The 12524-nt window shown below is 30.8% G+C and overlaps 1 protein-coding gene and 1 long non-coding RNA gene across 2 annotated transcripts in view; one reads left to right on the forward strand and one right to left on the reverse strand.

The window, feature by feature from the left end:
- The window catches only part of LOC119684885, a 142784-nt gene that overhangs the window by 40942 nt on the left and 89318 nt on the right, over positions 1-12524 (reverse strand). The window lies entirely within an intron of this gene.
- LOC119684891 lies at positions 5846-11257 on the forward strand. Its single transcript, XR_005252767.1, has 3 exons — positions 5846-5953; positions 6499-6768; positions 10571-11257. It is a non-coding gene; the product is annotated as an uncharacterized LOC119684891 (long non-coding RNA).

Below are 12524 nucleotides of genomic sequence, written 5' to 3' on the forward strand. Positions count from 1 at the left end.
TGTGAATAATCATTTAGTTGTCTTGCTAAGAAATGCCTTACCTGAAGGCCTTGGAGGTATAATAAGAAAAAGGTGTCGATAAGGATATGGATTGATTCAAAAACAAAAAAAAAACGGGCTCATTTTAAAGTAAAGGTTTTGAATCATTCACTAAATGATTATTCAACTCTACTAGTCTTTCAAAGAAATAAATGTCTTTAAAAAAGCAGTAATACAATGGATAATGCATAATTAAAATAAACTCTTGAAAAAATTTGAGTTAGGATAAACTCCAATCCATATGAATATAGATTTTAAGATTTTCTCGTCCTATGAGTAGTGGAAAGAACACTAATGCTATTACTTCCTAGCATTTTTTTAGATTCTTTCTTTTTTCAATAAATAAACTGAACAAATTTATACAAGTGTATGTTATACAGATTCTAACCTGCCGTATAGCTAAACCCTTTTATAACCCTTTTATAAGTGTCATTGTTCTACTACATGGAAAATCAGAAGGCTTTAACCTCTATTAGTTGAACTTTTTCTTAGTAAAGTAGAGCACTCATCCAAAATAGTTTAGAAGGTGTGTACCATCTTTTCGTTGTTATATTATTTTCATTAATATGGATTAACTCAATTACCATAAAAATCAAATGAACTTAAAACAAAACTTTGCTTCTGCAAGCACTTCATTGTTTACTCATATAAAGCATATTTGCACTTAAGTATTTGCATTTTCACTTCACTTGTATTTATATAAATTATGTGTAATTGCATGAATGAATGTAAGTAAATCCTTATAATTACTTTGTTGTTGTTTTCACAATATTAAAGGCAATATTGTATGCTTTCCATAAAATAAAATGATATAAAATTAAATTAATATTTGATTTTAATAAAAATTAAGCATGCTTTCCACTTCAATTAAAACTTTTCAATACTTTAATTATTTACGCAAAAATCGATTAATTATTACACAAGTTATTGCATTAAATCATTACATAAATTATTATTAAAATTATGTTCGAATGCAGTGTCGCGCATGAGGAATAATAAACCTTCAATGCAATTAATGGCTACTGAAATGGCATTATCCTTTGCGAATTTTAAAAATAAAAAAAACAACACTTTAACATAATATCGAACTATTTTTCTTTTTACTAATTAATTTACGCCAATTAATTTCATTTTAGATAATTACATGCAAATTATAGTTACATATTCGCTGTCTACTGCAAGATTAATGCATTTTTAATTGATATATTACAATATTTCGATGACCTCATTACATAAATAATTTTTAAAATAATTTTATTTAAAATATGAATATATTAAAAAGAATAAAAAATTATTTTTGAAATTTTTTTGTAACTATTTACTAGTCTCGATAGCTTTATTTAGGTAAAATAGAGTTCCCATAGGGGTAATAAGTCTTATATCGTATGTCGAGGTTTTTCCGAGCTCGAGCAACTGAACACTTTTATTCTTTCTTAGCTGGGAAGTTTCTACAGAGTCACACCCTTCTCTTGGACTAATTAATGTATTCCTCACAAGCTTTGCTGATTTTTCGATGACTGATCTAATATCTACATACTGCCCCGTACCATCCAAAATGATGTGAAATGAAAAAATTTGAGGCTTACTTTTTCATAGTTCAATATAAAGTAGCTTTAGCTTCTCCTCAGTTACCAATCTCGTTTCTCGCTCTCGTCGTCGCTAGTAAAGTCTTCCTTATCACTAATTTTCTTCTTGATTTGTTCTTCTCGTCATTTGTACTTCTCGGTGGTTGTTCTCTTTATAAATTATTCATTTGATCAGATCTCATCCTTGGCACTTGTAACCCTTGTCGCTTTTGCTCCTATTCACTTGTCCTCTTCGTAACTTGTCTTTCTCGACACTTGTCTTTCTCGTCTCTTGTTCTCCTCGGTACATGTCTTCTTCATTACTTATCATCCTCATCACTTATCCTCCCCGTCACTTGTCCTCTTCGTTACTTGCACTTCTCGTCACTTGTTCTCCTCTTCACTTGTTCTCCTCGTCACTTGTTCTCCTCATCATTTACCACCTTATCCTCATTGTCTTTGTTAAGATAGATTTTTAGATACTTAAGTCTAATGCCTAAGGCATCATAATCAACTTCCTCAGAATCGTTTACTGATTGCTGATCTATACGCAGTCCTAATTTGTTGCAGAAAGAGGCATCCACCTCAATATAAACAATTTCAACAGTTAGAGGCGAAAACGGAAAAATATGTTCTTCTGAACTCAAGTTTACGAAGAAAGTTCTTAAGGGATAATCAATACAGCGATCCCACCTTGAACTACACCCGATAAAGTTCCAGGGCAGAATCGGTCTGTCACATACAGGATTGCTTTTAGTTCATTCAAACCGGACATAACACTATTGTGACGACATAGTGACGATGCATTAGGCATTTTAAAATCTCCCCTTCGTACTCTCTCCAAAAAAGATATCGTATTAGTCTTAAAATTGAAATTATACAAATTCTAAATTCCAAGAAACACTTCCACCATGCTGGCTGTTATACTGAGAGTTGAGCAAGAGAAAGAGCCAAATTTAGGCTACAATAGACTCTTTATGTTTAATAGTGATAATTAGGTTAGGTTAGTTTAGATTGTACCGGCGATCCAAAGGAATCCACTTAGGTTTATTGGACCACTGTATTACCGTACAACAAAAAAAAAAATCTTAGTGGCTTAAAACCACGTTAAACCTTTGGTAAAGCCTATAACACTATTTAAGGGAAGATCTTGTAGTTGACAAAGATCCTCAAAAATGGAGGTGCCGCGTATGTGCTGAATTAGTACAAAGTAGTTTGGAGACATTTTTGTCGTCTTTTCCAAAAGTGATTATTAAATCTAATAAAAGAAAAAAACTCGCATAAAAGTTCAAATAGTAGAAAAATATATTTATAGTAAGTATATCTTTGGTTTTCAACCTTAAGTATATACCCAATGCATTGTTTGAAAGACACTTACTCTTGGTGTATTCTACTTCTTAACCTTTCATTCCAAAGTTTCATTAAAATCTATAAAAATGAATTATTTACTCATAACAAACTTAGCTAAAATATTTAGTTGTCACAAAGACCTAATTTTATTCTTAGAATACTGCAGTTAACTAAGTTGACTGACTTACTTTTTACTGCAGTAAAAATTTAAGATATTTACCATTACATTCCTGTTGACATCCTTGGAAGTTATTTCATGCACTAAGCAGTTCTATATATCCTTAAATAGATTATGGTTTATTTGTATATTTTACTATGAGGGAGAGAACTGAAACAAATCATTATACTTCCTTCCATTATGTGTCAACAAAGTAACATGCAATTTAGTGTACAAATATTAAATATCTTATTATCTACAAATCCTTATTATGTATTTTCAAGGTACTGCGATGCTGAGGCAATTTACATATAGTTGAAATGTTCATTGCCCCACAAAACTTTACATATTTCAATTTAATAATTTGTCTACATATATAACGAGTATCTTGTTGTTAAGAGAAACGGAAAATGCATAACAAAAAACAAAAAAAAAAACAAAAATAAATGCTTTTTTGTAATTTATTTATAAAATCTTTAACGGTTGTCAAGAATTTGCCATATTATCTACAAGATACAAGATATAAGATACAAGGCACAGCAAACTCATTTAACTACACATACTCATCGTACTTACCGTACTCATCGTTTGGAGGAGCAGCATATGGAAATGATGACTGCACAATATGACGGCCGAAATGACACACAGGCAGCACAATAACACAACTGAAGACACAAACAAGTGGAATAAAAAAGTACTATTCCAGGGCGGTGGGCCAATGTTTTGCGTACTATCTGACGCTATAGGCACGGAGCCATTCAGCCAGTGAGGCAAGAAAACATGAATGCAAATGTTGAAATTGTGTTGTACAACGAATTGTCATTCATAAGAATTTTGATGTGCTGATGCGAAATTTGGCACACATTATATGAAAATGACGCAGAGTAGAGCGGGCCAAAAAGTACAGGAAAATGCTTGAAAACATTGGAAAACAGTGAAAACACTGAGAACAGTGAAAACAGTGAAAAAAATACAATATGACGGTGATATGTAAGCAAACAACAGAAGTAAAGTAAGTAAATCCCTGGGAACAAATTTGTATATGTAAGGCAAAAACGGTGCAAAACAAAAAGATAACAAGAAAAAAAAAACAAAAAAAATAGAGAAAATGTCATAAAGATGACATTTGTGACATGTCAGCCTATTTTCCATATCGGTGTTCCTTCAATGTATGTACGAATATATGTTTAGTTGTAATATATACATGTATATGCAACATATGCAAATTTCGTTAACTCATACATAACAGCATATGCAACAAGGGTATTATTTGTAAAAAGATAACAACCCAGTGGCTTAGGTTTGTTTATAGTGTACAGGGTTTTACTTGGAACGATATGTTATCATAATATTATATAAATGGAAATACAGATTTAAGAATTATAAGGATATACATTTGAGATAAATTTGATTTTAATGTCATTTATTAATTTTGACGTATTTAATAGTGAACTCTCAGTTTGAACATGCAATTCAAGTATGTCTTGAGATCAGTTGGCTAATGAACACTGACTCTGAGTTTCAAATTTGGCGGCGCATAAGTTCAACCCTTGGTAATTGCAGTTTCCAAAAAATTTATTCACGAATAATTAAATATAAGAAATAATGCCAATACCATTATTTATGAATGTATGCTAATATTTGAAACAGCTATTTGGATTACAAATAGGCTGTACATGCATTGCGACCTGAGACATCTCTTGTGGAAGAAACTCGTGATAACTGTGACCCGTATTTTAGCTAGGTGTTTAGAGCTCTAAATTTCACTGCCTAGATGATCAAGTCTGCATTTTGCCATGGCTATGCAGGCTCATAAAATTTGTATTACTGCTTCCTATTACTCTTGACAGAATAAGTAGGAATCGTTGTCTGTCAGACTATTTTCAGGTAGTTTGGTGACTATAATATCTTTTAATATATTAATGATGATTTGTACTCATACTAAGCATAACTACACTGTTACAACTAGATTTTGAACCAATTGCTAAAGGTGTTGAATTATAAATTCCAGTAAGTATATAAATTTGGGTGACTAGCAGAGAATCACAACTCCTACTGTGGATTGTTTCAGAACCAAATATCTGAGATATTAAATTCTAAGTCTCAAATCACTGTAAACCCAAATATTCAAAAATATGATACTATTGTGAATAGATGTAAGAACAAATATTCAAGGTATGGAATTTTATGTTCCAGATCAGTTCAAATAAACTCAAGTACCATTCAGAAAAATGGATTAATATGAATATAAGAGCAGTGGGAAGTAGGTTTCGAGGACGATTGCAAGAAATCGGCATGAGAGAGAAATTTTACACCTAAAACTAAATTCCATAACAAAATGTGCTTTTGTAGATATAAAGGGTAGACTTTTTCGGATAATTATATATCGATAAATAGTGTAAATGGACACATCTTTTATTTCACATTTTCTTCACTGAGTGGTGGAATCTACATGTGCATGTATATTTTTTGAACTATAAACTAATCTAAGTAATTGACAAATTTATTTTAAAAAAAATATAAATGATAATTGTATACACATAAATATTTTTATTTATATTAAACATAATTTTCTAAGCACTAATGCAAAAATCTGTTTATTAAAATATTTATTTGATTTTTTTTATTATTATTTTCCTAATATCAATTTATTTATACATAAATTTAATTTAATTTAATAATATAACAAATTGTTTTTTATATTAAATATTTGTTTTTATTAAACACAATACAATATCATCCAACAAGTCAAAGTCAAACTAATAAAACAGAGTTGTTATTTACCCCAAAACTAAATACCGCAGCAAATGGATTGAATGCTTACTAAGGCACTGCTTAACCCGTAAGTAGCTCAAGTTGCATTTAAGGTACAAAATGAATTTTTTATGTTCTCCTAATAGGCTCTGTTGTTCTCATTCCTTTTTTATGCAGTAAACATGTAAATTAAAAGTCAAGTAACAAGAGAGAAAAGATACAAAAAAAAATAGTTATAATTTGTAAATTTATTACAAGATTTTCTGCTTGAATTTATGCTAACAATATTTTTATATGTCAACTAAATTTACATGACAACAATTTTCCGAAACAAAATGTCAGTGTTCCTGTGCAATAGAAAAGGAGTAAAACGGTGTTGGATTAGCTCAAAAAATGTAGTATAATAAGATAACATGTAAATAAATAAAATCTGAATCAGTAGTAATCAGCTATTTCGAGTATTTGTATGATCAGCCAAATTTGAATAAATTAAATAAAATATTTGTATTTGTCTTCTCTTTGCTATTCGAATCCGTCTAACTTTTAGACAGTTTCTTGCAAAAAAAAATTTTAAATTATTAATTGAATTATTTAAAATTAATTAAATTTTTCTTATAGTTTTTTTTCTTGTAGTAGAAAGACAATGAAATAAATTCACAGCGCCTTTGCCTAACAGAGCATGACAAACTAACGAAGGACTCAACAAAACCACACGAACTTAATGGGAAAATGTGAGGCAAAATGGTTCATAAAGGAAAACGAAGCAGCGAGTTGGAAAAAAATACTCAAGGATAACAAAGGCTCAAATAGACGTACAAATGTCAATTTGCTTTGACAACTGGCAGCGTGTGTCACGAATGATTGCATTCATACATCAAACTGTATGACTATATGAGGTCATATGTAAGTAAATACGTACATGTAACTATATATCGCATATATCGCGATGTTTCCTTAGCAAAAGAGTGACTATAAAAATATACGTGCTTCTTTGGTGTAAGCGCGATATCATGTAATATATACGAGTACATATGTTTGAATTTATCATTAAAAGGCTTTTTCTGTTAGTTTTTGGTTTCAGTGTTGTATCAATAATAATAATTTGAATGAAGCTTAACATTTACTTAATTTATGTACTACGATGATATTTTTCTAGACAAGGTGTGCCTTGTAAAAAAAAACTATTCTACAGAAATGAAAAAACTTTAAAGAAAACACAGGATACATTCAATTACAAAAACTGCTTTTAACAAGTGGGGAAAAAGTATATAGACATAATTACTTTATACATATTTACTTTCAAGTAATTATTTACTTAAACCATTTATTCCTGAACCCCTAATATGTCCTCTTCTTCTTTGTTTGATCAAACGCGAGTTAGTGTTTAAAGCATTTTTACTTAATATTATCAATTATTATTCTCATACTAATAAACATTGATCCTAAATAATAATAGTAATTAATCTAAGATTAAGAGGTTGAAAATGTTTAATATTCTTTTGCACTGGATTTACTATGCGAAAGGTTAAAAAATGAGGATGCGTTGGCAACGAGTATTGGAATGATGAGCTATATGAACTATACAGCGACATTGACATAAATAAGCGCATAAAAATTCAGCGATTTCGCTGTTTTGGCCATGTCTTGCATATGGAATTAAGTACTCCAGCTATAAAGTGGTTTGATTCGTTTGACCCGTTGGTGAAAAATGTGGTAAAGGAAGCCCGTATGGAAGAATTATTTGACCAATCAGATCAAGGTATTGGCTACTAATAATTGGCGACAGAAAGCTAATCGAAAGCTGATCAGATTGTCTGGCGAAAGCGAATGGACACAGCACGGAGGGCACACGGTTGTAATAGTCAACTAAGTACTACGGATGTTGGCTAGTAGTACGGATGTTCTGAACTCTTTCTGGTATATAGGGTTTCTACCATCGATTTAAATCGTTTCTGTTAGGAGCTGTTTTTATAAAATTATTGCAAGTAAATTCGGCATCTTTTCATTTTTTTTCAATTGTTCCTGCTGGTGCACCAGGTCGCCGGTTACCTTGTGGGTTCTATCGCAGTGCTTGTCTTGCTTTAGTATTTTTGGGTTGTCGAATTGTGTGCCCAATCTAGGACTATTTGCGTTTTGCCATCTCTGTTGTAACTAGGGGTTGATTTGTTCTCCCCATAATTCGGTGTGCGATATTTTTTCTGACCAACGGATTTCGAGAATTCAACGAAGACACTTGTTAACAAACACACGCAGCTTGTTTTGTATTTTTTTCTTAACATTTCCATGTTTTACCTGCATAGAAGTGCACTGACTTAACATTTAACTTCAACACGCGAAGCTTTATTTTTAAAGGAAATTTGACTAGAGCTCAATATCTTGGATAGTTGGTTCAAAGCTATGCTTGTTTTGAAGCATAGCTTCTTCGTCAGCTCTGCTTTTGTACGTCATAAAGCTATCTAAGTAAGTACCGCTTTTAACGTATTCTACTTTATCGTTACCAACCCATATAAATGTGAGAAAAATAGCCACTTTACAATATCATTTACTTTCAATAGCTCCTTTTTAGTATTTTTTCAATTTTATATTTAAGTAGAAAGAATAGAATTTTTGTCCAACTGTGAAGTTTTAAAGACTTAAAAATAAAAAAAAAATAAAAATAGATTTCATTTATATAACATTTAATGAATGTTGTACATTAAGCAAATCAGTCAATTCGATATTGTTTCTATTCTGTTTTATATTAAAATAATTCCTTTTTGTGTTACATGATGGGTTCCTTTATGGCACAATATGTACTTCTGTTTTTTATGTTCTGTTCTTTGTATTTACCCAATGCTCCTGTCACAGCACATTTGTAAGCAACATTTGCAGTCCTCAATGGAAAATGTGTATTTGAACAGAGCAAGGCAGGGATGCTTTTTGTTTTCATTTAAAGCATTGTATTTTCTATGTAAAATCATAAAAACATATCTGTTTATTTGTCAGTTCATGTATGCTATATATGGTATATGTGTATGTACATATATTTCACACACATTTCATATGTGTTTGGGCATTTCGTGTTAAAACATTTACGTGACACACTTTTGAATTGAGTACCACATATTCATGTTAGATAAAAACTACAATAACAACAACAACAACTTAAGCAACAATAATGCCAAACAATCTGCTCATTGTTGTCGTTATTGGTGAATGTCATTTATTTGTTTATTATCTTTGACACAACACGCACCAACAAGCATTACACAAACACTTACATATACTTAGTCATAAGAGAAACAGACACAGACACGACAAAATGTCAACAATATGCCAGATGACATAATTGTGTTATACAAATCCGCACATACACACACACACACACACGCACTCACACTTTCATTCACGCATTAATGACAGAAGCAAACGTACTTGTAGGCAATTATTAGGTTGTCTTCAGCTGCCAAATTCTCTATTTAATGTGTTCTTTACAAAAATCATTTTTGATGACATTTGCACAAATAAAAACAAAAAAAAAAAACAAAACAAAAAATAATGTAAAAAAGAATGTTTACAAATACATTGAATTAACAGTCAACAAATATATAAAATGGCGAGGGGAAGAGAAAATCTCCCTAAGTGGCACTTGAAGCCTGATAGATTGATAAGCATCATTCAAAGCTGCTTTGGTCAACTTTTGACAGTAATCCTTTGCAGCTTCTATAATAGTAGCGTCAATAGCAAAGAACATTGACAGAACATCGCATTGGAGTGGCAGCATTAACACACATCCCTGTCTTTAGTTGTTAAATCCCAAATAATTTTCCCTGCATATTGCTATGTTTCTGTTGCTTCGATTGTTATTGTTGTTGTTGTTTTCGTTGTTCTTTTTCTAACTGGTACAAAAACAAAAAAAAAGAAATATGTTTTGTTAATCTTGGCTAAGAAATTACGTTAATAATAAGCATTATTGACTGCGTTTGTCCTTGTCGTTGTTATTGTTAGTTTATTCATTGCCGTCATTGTTGTTGTCGTTGTTTTTGTTGTGTTCGTATTTTGTGTGACATTTGAAAGCTTGACTGATTCTATAAGGATTATTGGCATTTTGTGAAATGCAAAATTAGGGTAGCAAAATAATGAGCTACGATAAATTAACACATGATAATATCATGCCATTGCCAAGGGTGATTCGCTTAGGGGTTGGCAACTATGTCCTTATTTCAAATGATTTTATACTGTGGCTAATTATTACTGAAAAATATTTTTCTATGGGGATTTAGTTTTATTGTTTTTATGTTAATTGTTGCTATCAAAATCATTTGCATAATAATTGTTTCTTTTGCATTTCGTTATGCTTGCAATGAAGGAAACTGTTGACATTTTCTACCCCAAATAAAAGCGGAAATTATTTCGGTTATTTTTTGTTGCATACATTTAGGCGATAAGTGCAGGATAATTTATCGACTAGAATCAGAGAATGACGAATATTTAATATTCGACAGAATATAATTAATATTTCGTTGTCAGCGGACAGATATCTGTTAACTTGCCAACTAACCAATCAAACTATTAATTCACTTGATTACTGCATACACCTCCCTTTCCAAACATATCTCAAGTTTCAGCAATTTGGTTCACTTTTTTGTTACACAAATTAATTGAAAACTATTTCGAAACTAAAAAATAAAAATTTTAATTTAAACAACTACTTTTTGTTTAACAGATCCACTCATCTATCTTTACAAGCCATAAAATCTGCCACATTAAAGTAGAACATATGCTTTACTTTTTGCCAACATTAAAATGCAATAAACTACGAAAGTTTAAAAGCTGAAACAATGCAGCCAACAGAAAGGAAAAAAGAAAACTAAAAGCACATTAACCTCTGCAAATATAGTTAAATGAAAATGAATAGAATATAAAATTCAAAAGCAGTGCCAAAATAAGATATGCGGGTGGCAACTCTGCAGAGTACACAAACATATGCAGAAGAGCACAAAAGCAGGATGCCAGAAGGAATGGCAAAATAAAAAGGCAAACCCAGCAATTGCCGCTGCAGCAAAGGCAAATGCAGCAACAACAGCAGGAGCAGCAGAAGCAGGAGCAGCAGCAATGCAAGTTCAACAGTTGCAACTGCAATTGTGGATTTTTTAATTGTTCCGAGAGTTGCACACAATCTAAGCCAAATCAAACTCAGTCAAGAGCCAAGAGCCAGGAGGCAAGTGGGAAGTGGGAAGTGAAAAATGGGCAAATGCAAGTCTTCATGAGTAAAATGAAAATTAAAAGTCCTTTGAACTTTCTAATTTTGTACGTAATGAGTTAAATAAGAATTTAATTGAGTTGTGAACGGTATGCAAGGAGCAGCAGTAGAAGTCAAAAAGCAAGGAATCGAGAGGTGAAAAATAAAAATCCAACAACAGAATTTATTACAATTTTAAAGATTTGTGAGTATTAAGTAAATATAATTGAAGCTTAAATTGAAATTTAAATAAAATTTCTGTGCTAAATTCAAAAACTTCAAATGCTTCACTTTGTTGGTTGGAAGCTATAGAATTCTTTTTGATTATCCTTTGAATTATTGAAAGTAATTTAAAATTTTGCTTCGTAACCAATTCTATTTCTCAGCTCTTCTAGATTCTTTAGTATAATTGATTTAATATAGATATTATTTTATTTTTTTCATTTATTTACTTTTTGTAAATATTATTGAATTAGTTTTATTTTTTTTTGCAAATAAATAAATACCATATTGCCATATACTCACATATCATCACACTTATGTGCTTATATTGCTTAGATTGTAAAAATTCTTTATCATTTTTCTTTACTAAATAATAAATTCAAATTCAATTTCGTTTTGATTTTGATTCGAAATTCCCTAGTTAAAATCTTACTCCATAGCAAAAAGTAATAAGTGCATGTAACAGCTAAGAGGAGCAGTACAAAAACATGTATGCAACTATGCAGCCACTGCACTTGCAACTACAACAACAACAACAACATCTAGTTTATTCATGAGGTCCTTTTGTTGATTTAAATTGTGCAAAGTTTATATTTAAGTCCTGTCTCTCTACCAGAGATACTCTACCATCGACGCACAACTAACATACTTCCGCAAATACTAACAAATTCAAACCAACTTGCACACTCCAGGCATGCATGGCAAGCACGCTTGTTATACTTGCAGCAGCATGTGTAAATTTGCAGTAGCACCAAACCAGCTTGAAATAAAATATTTTCAACTGTATTTCTATATATATATACTTTTTCTTTTTTTTTTTACTTTTTATCTAACTATATCTATTTTTTTTTATTTTTTTTTTTTTTTGTAATATTTTTGCCACAACAGTTTATATAGAAAATAGTTTTGCTGCTTAAAGTGGCAGAGTTCTAGAGTGGCAGAGAGCAAACTGTTGTTGTTGTTGTTGTTGTTGTTGTTGTTACATCTTCACAGTCTGTTGAGTTCCAGTAATCTGGTTCACTACCATATTTTCATTTTCGTTACTTCATACTGATTTCATTTTATTTGTACAAAAAAAAAAAATAAAAATAAAATAAATGAAAAATGTATTTACTGCTTTTATGCAATATTTTTTGACTTATTTTCTACATTTTGCTATACGAAAAAATTATTGTATATTAGAATTATTAACAAACATTGCATAGCATATATAGTA

The sequence above is a fragment of the Teleopsis dalmanni genome, chromosome 2 (genome assembly GCF_002237135.1).
Source record: "Teleopsis dalmanni isolate 2A chromosome 2, ASM223713v2, whole genome shotgun sequence".
Classification (NCBI taxonomy): domain Eukaryota; kingdom Metazoa; phylum Arthropoda; class Insecta; order Diptera; family Diopsidae; genus Teleopsis; species Teleopsis dalmanni.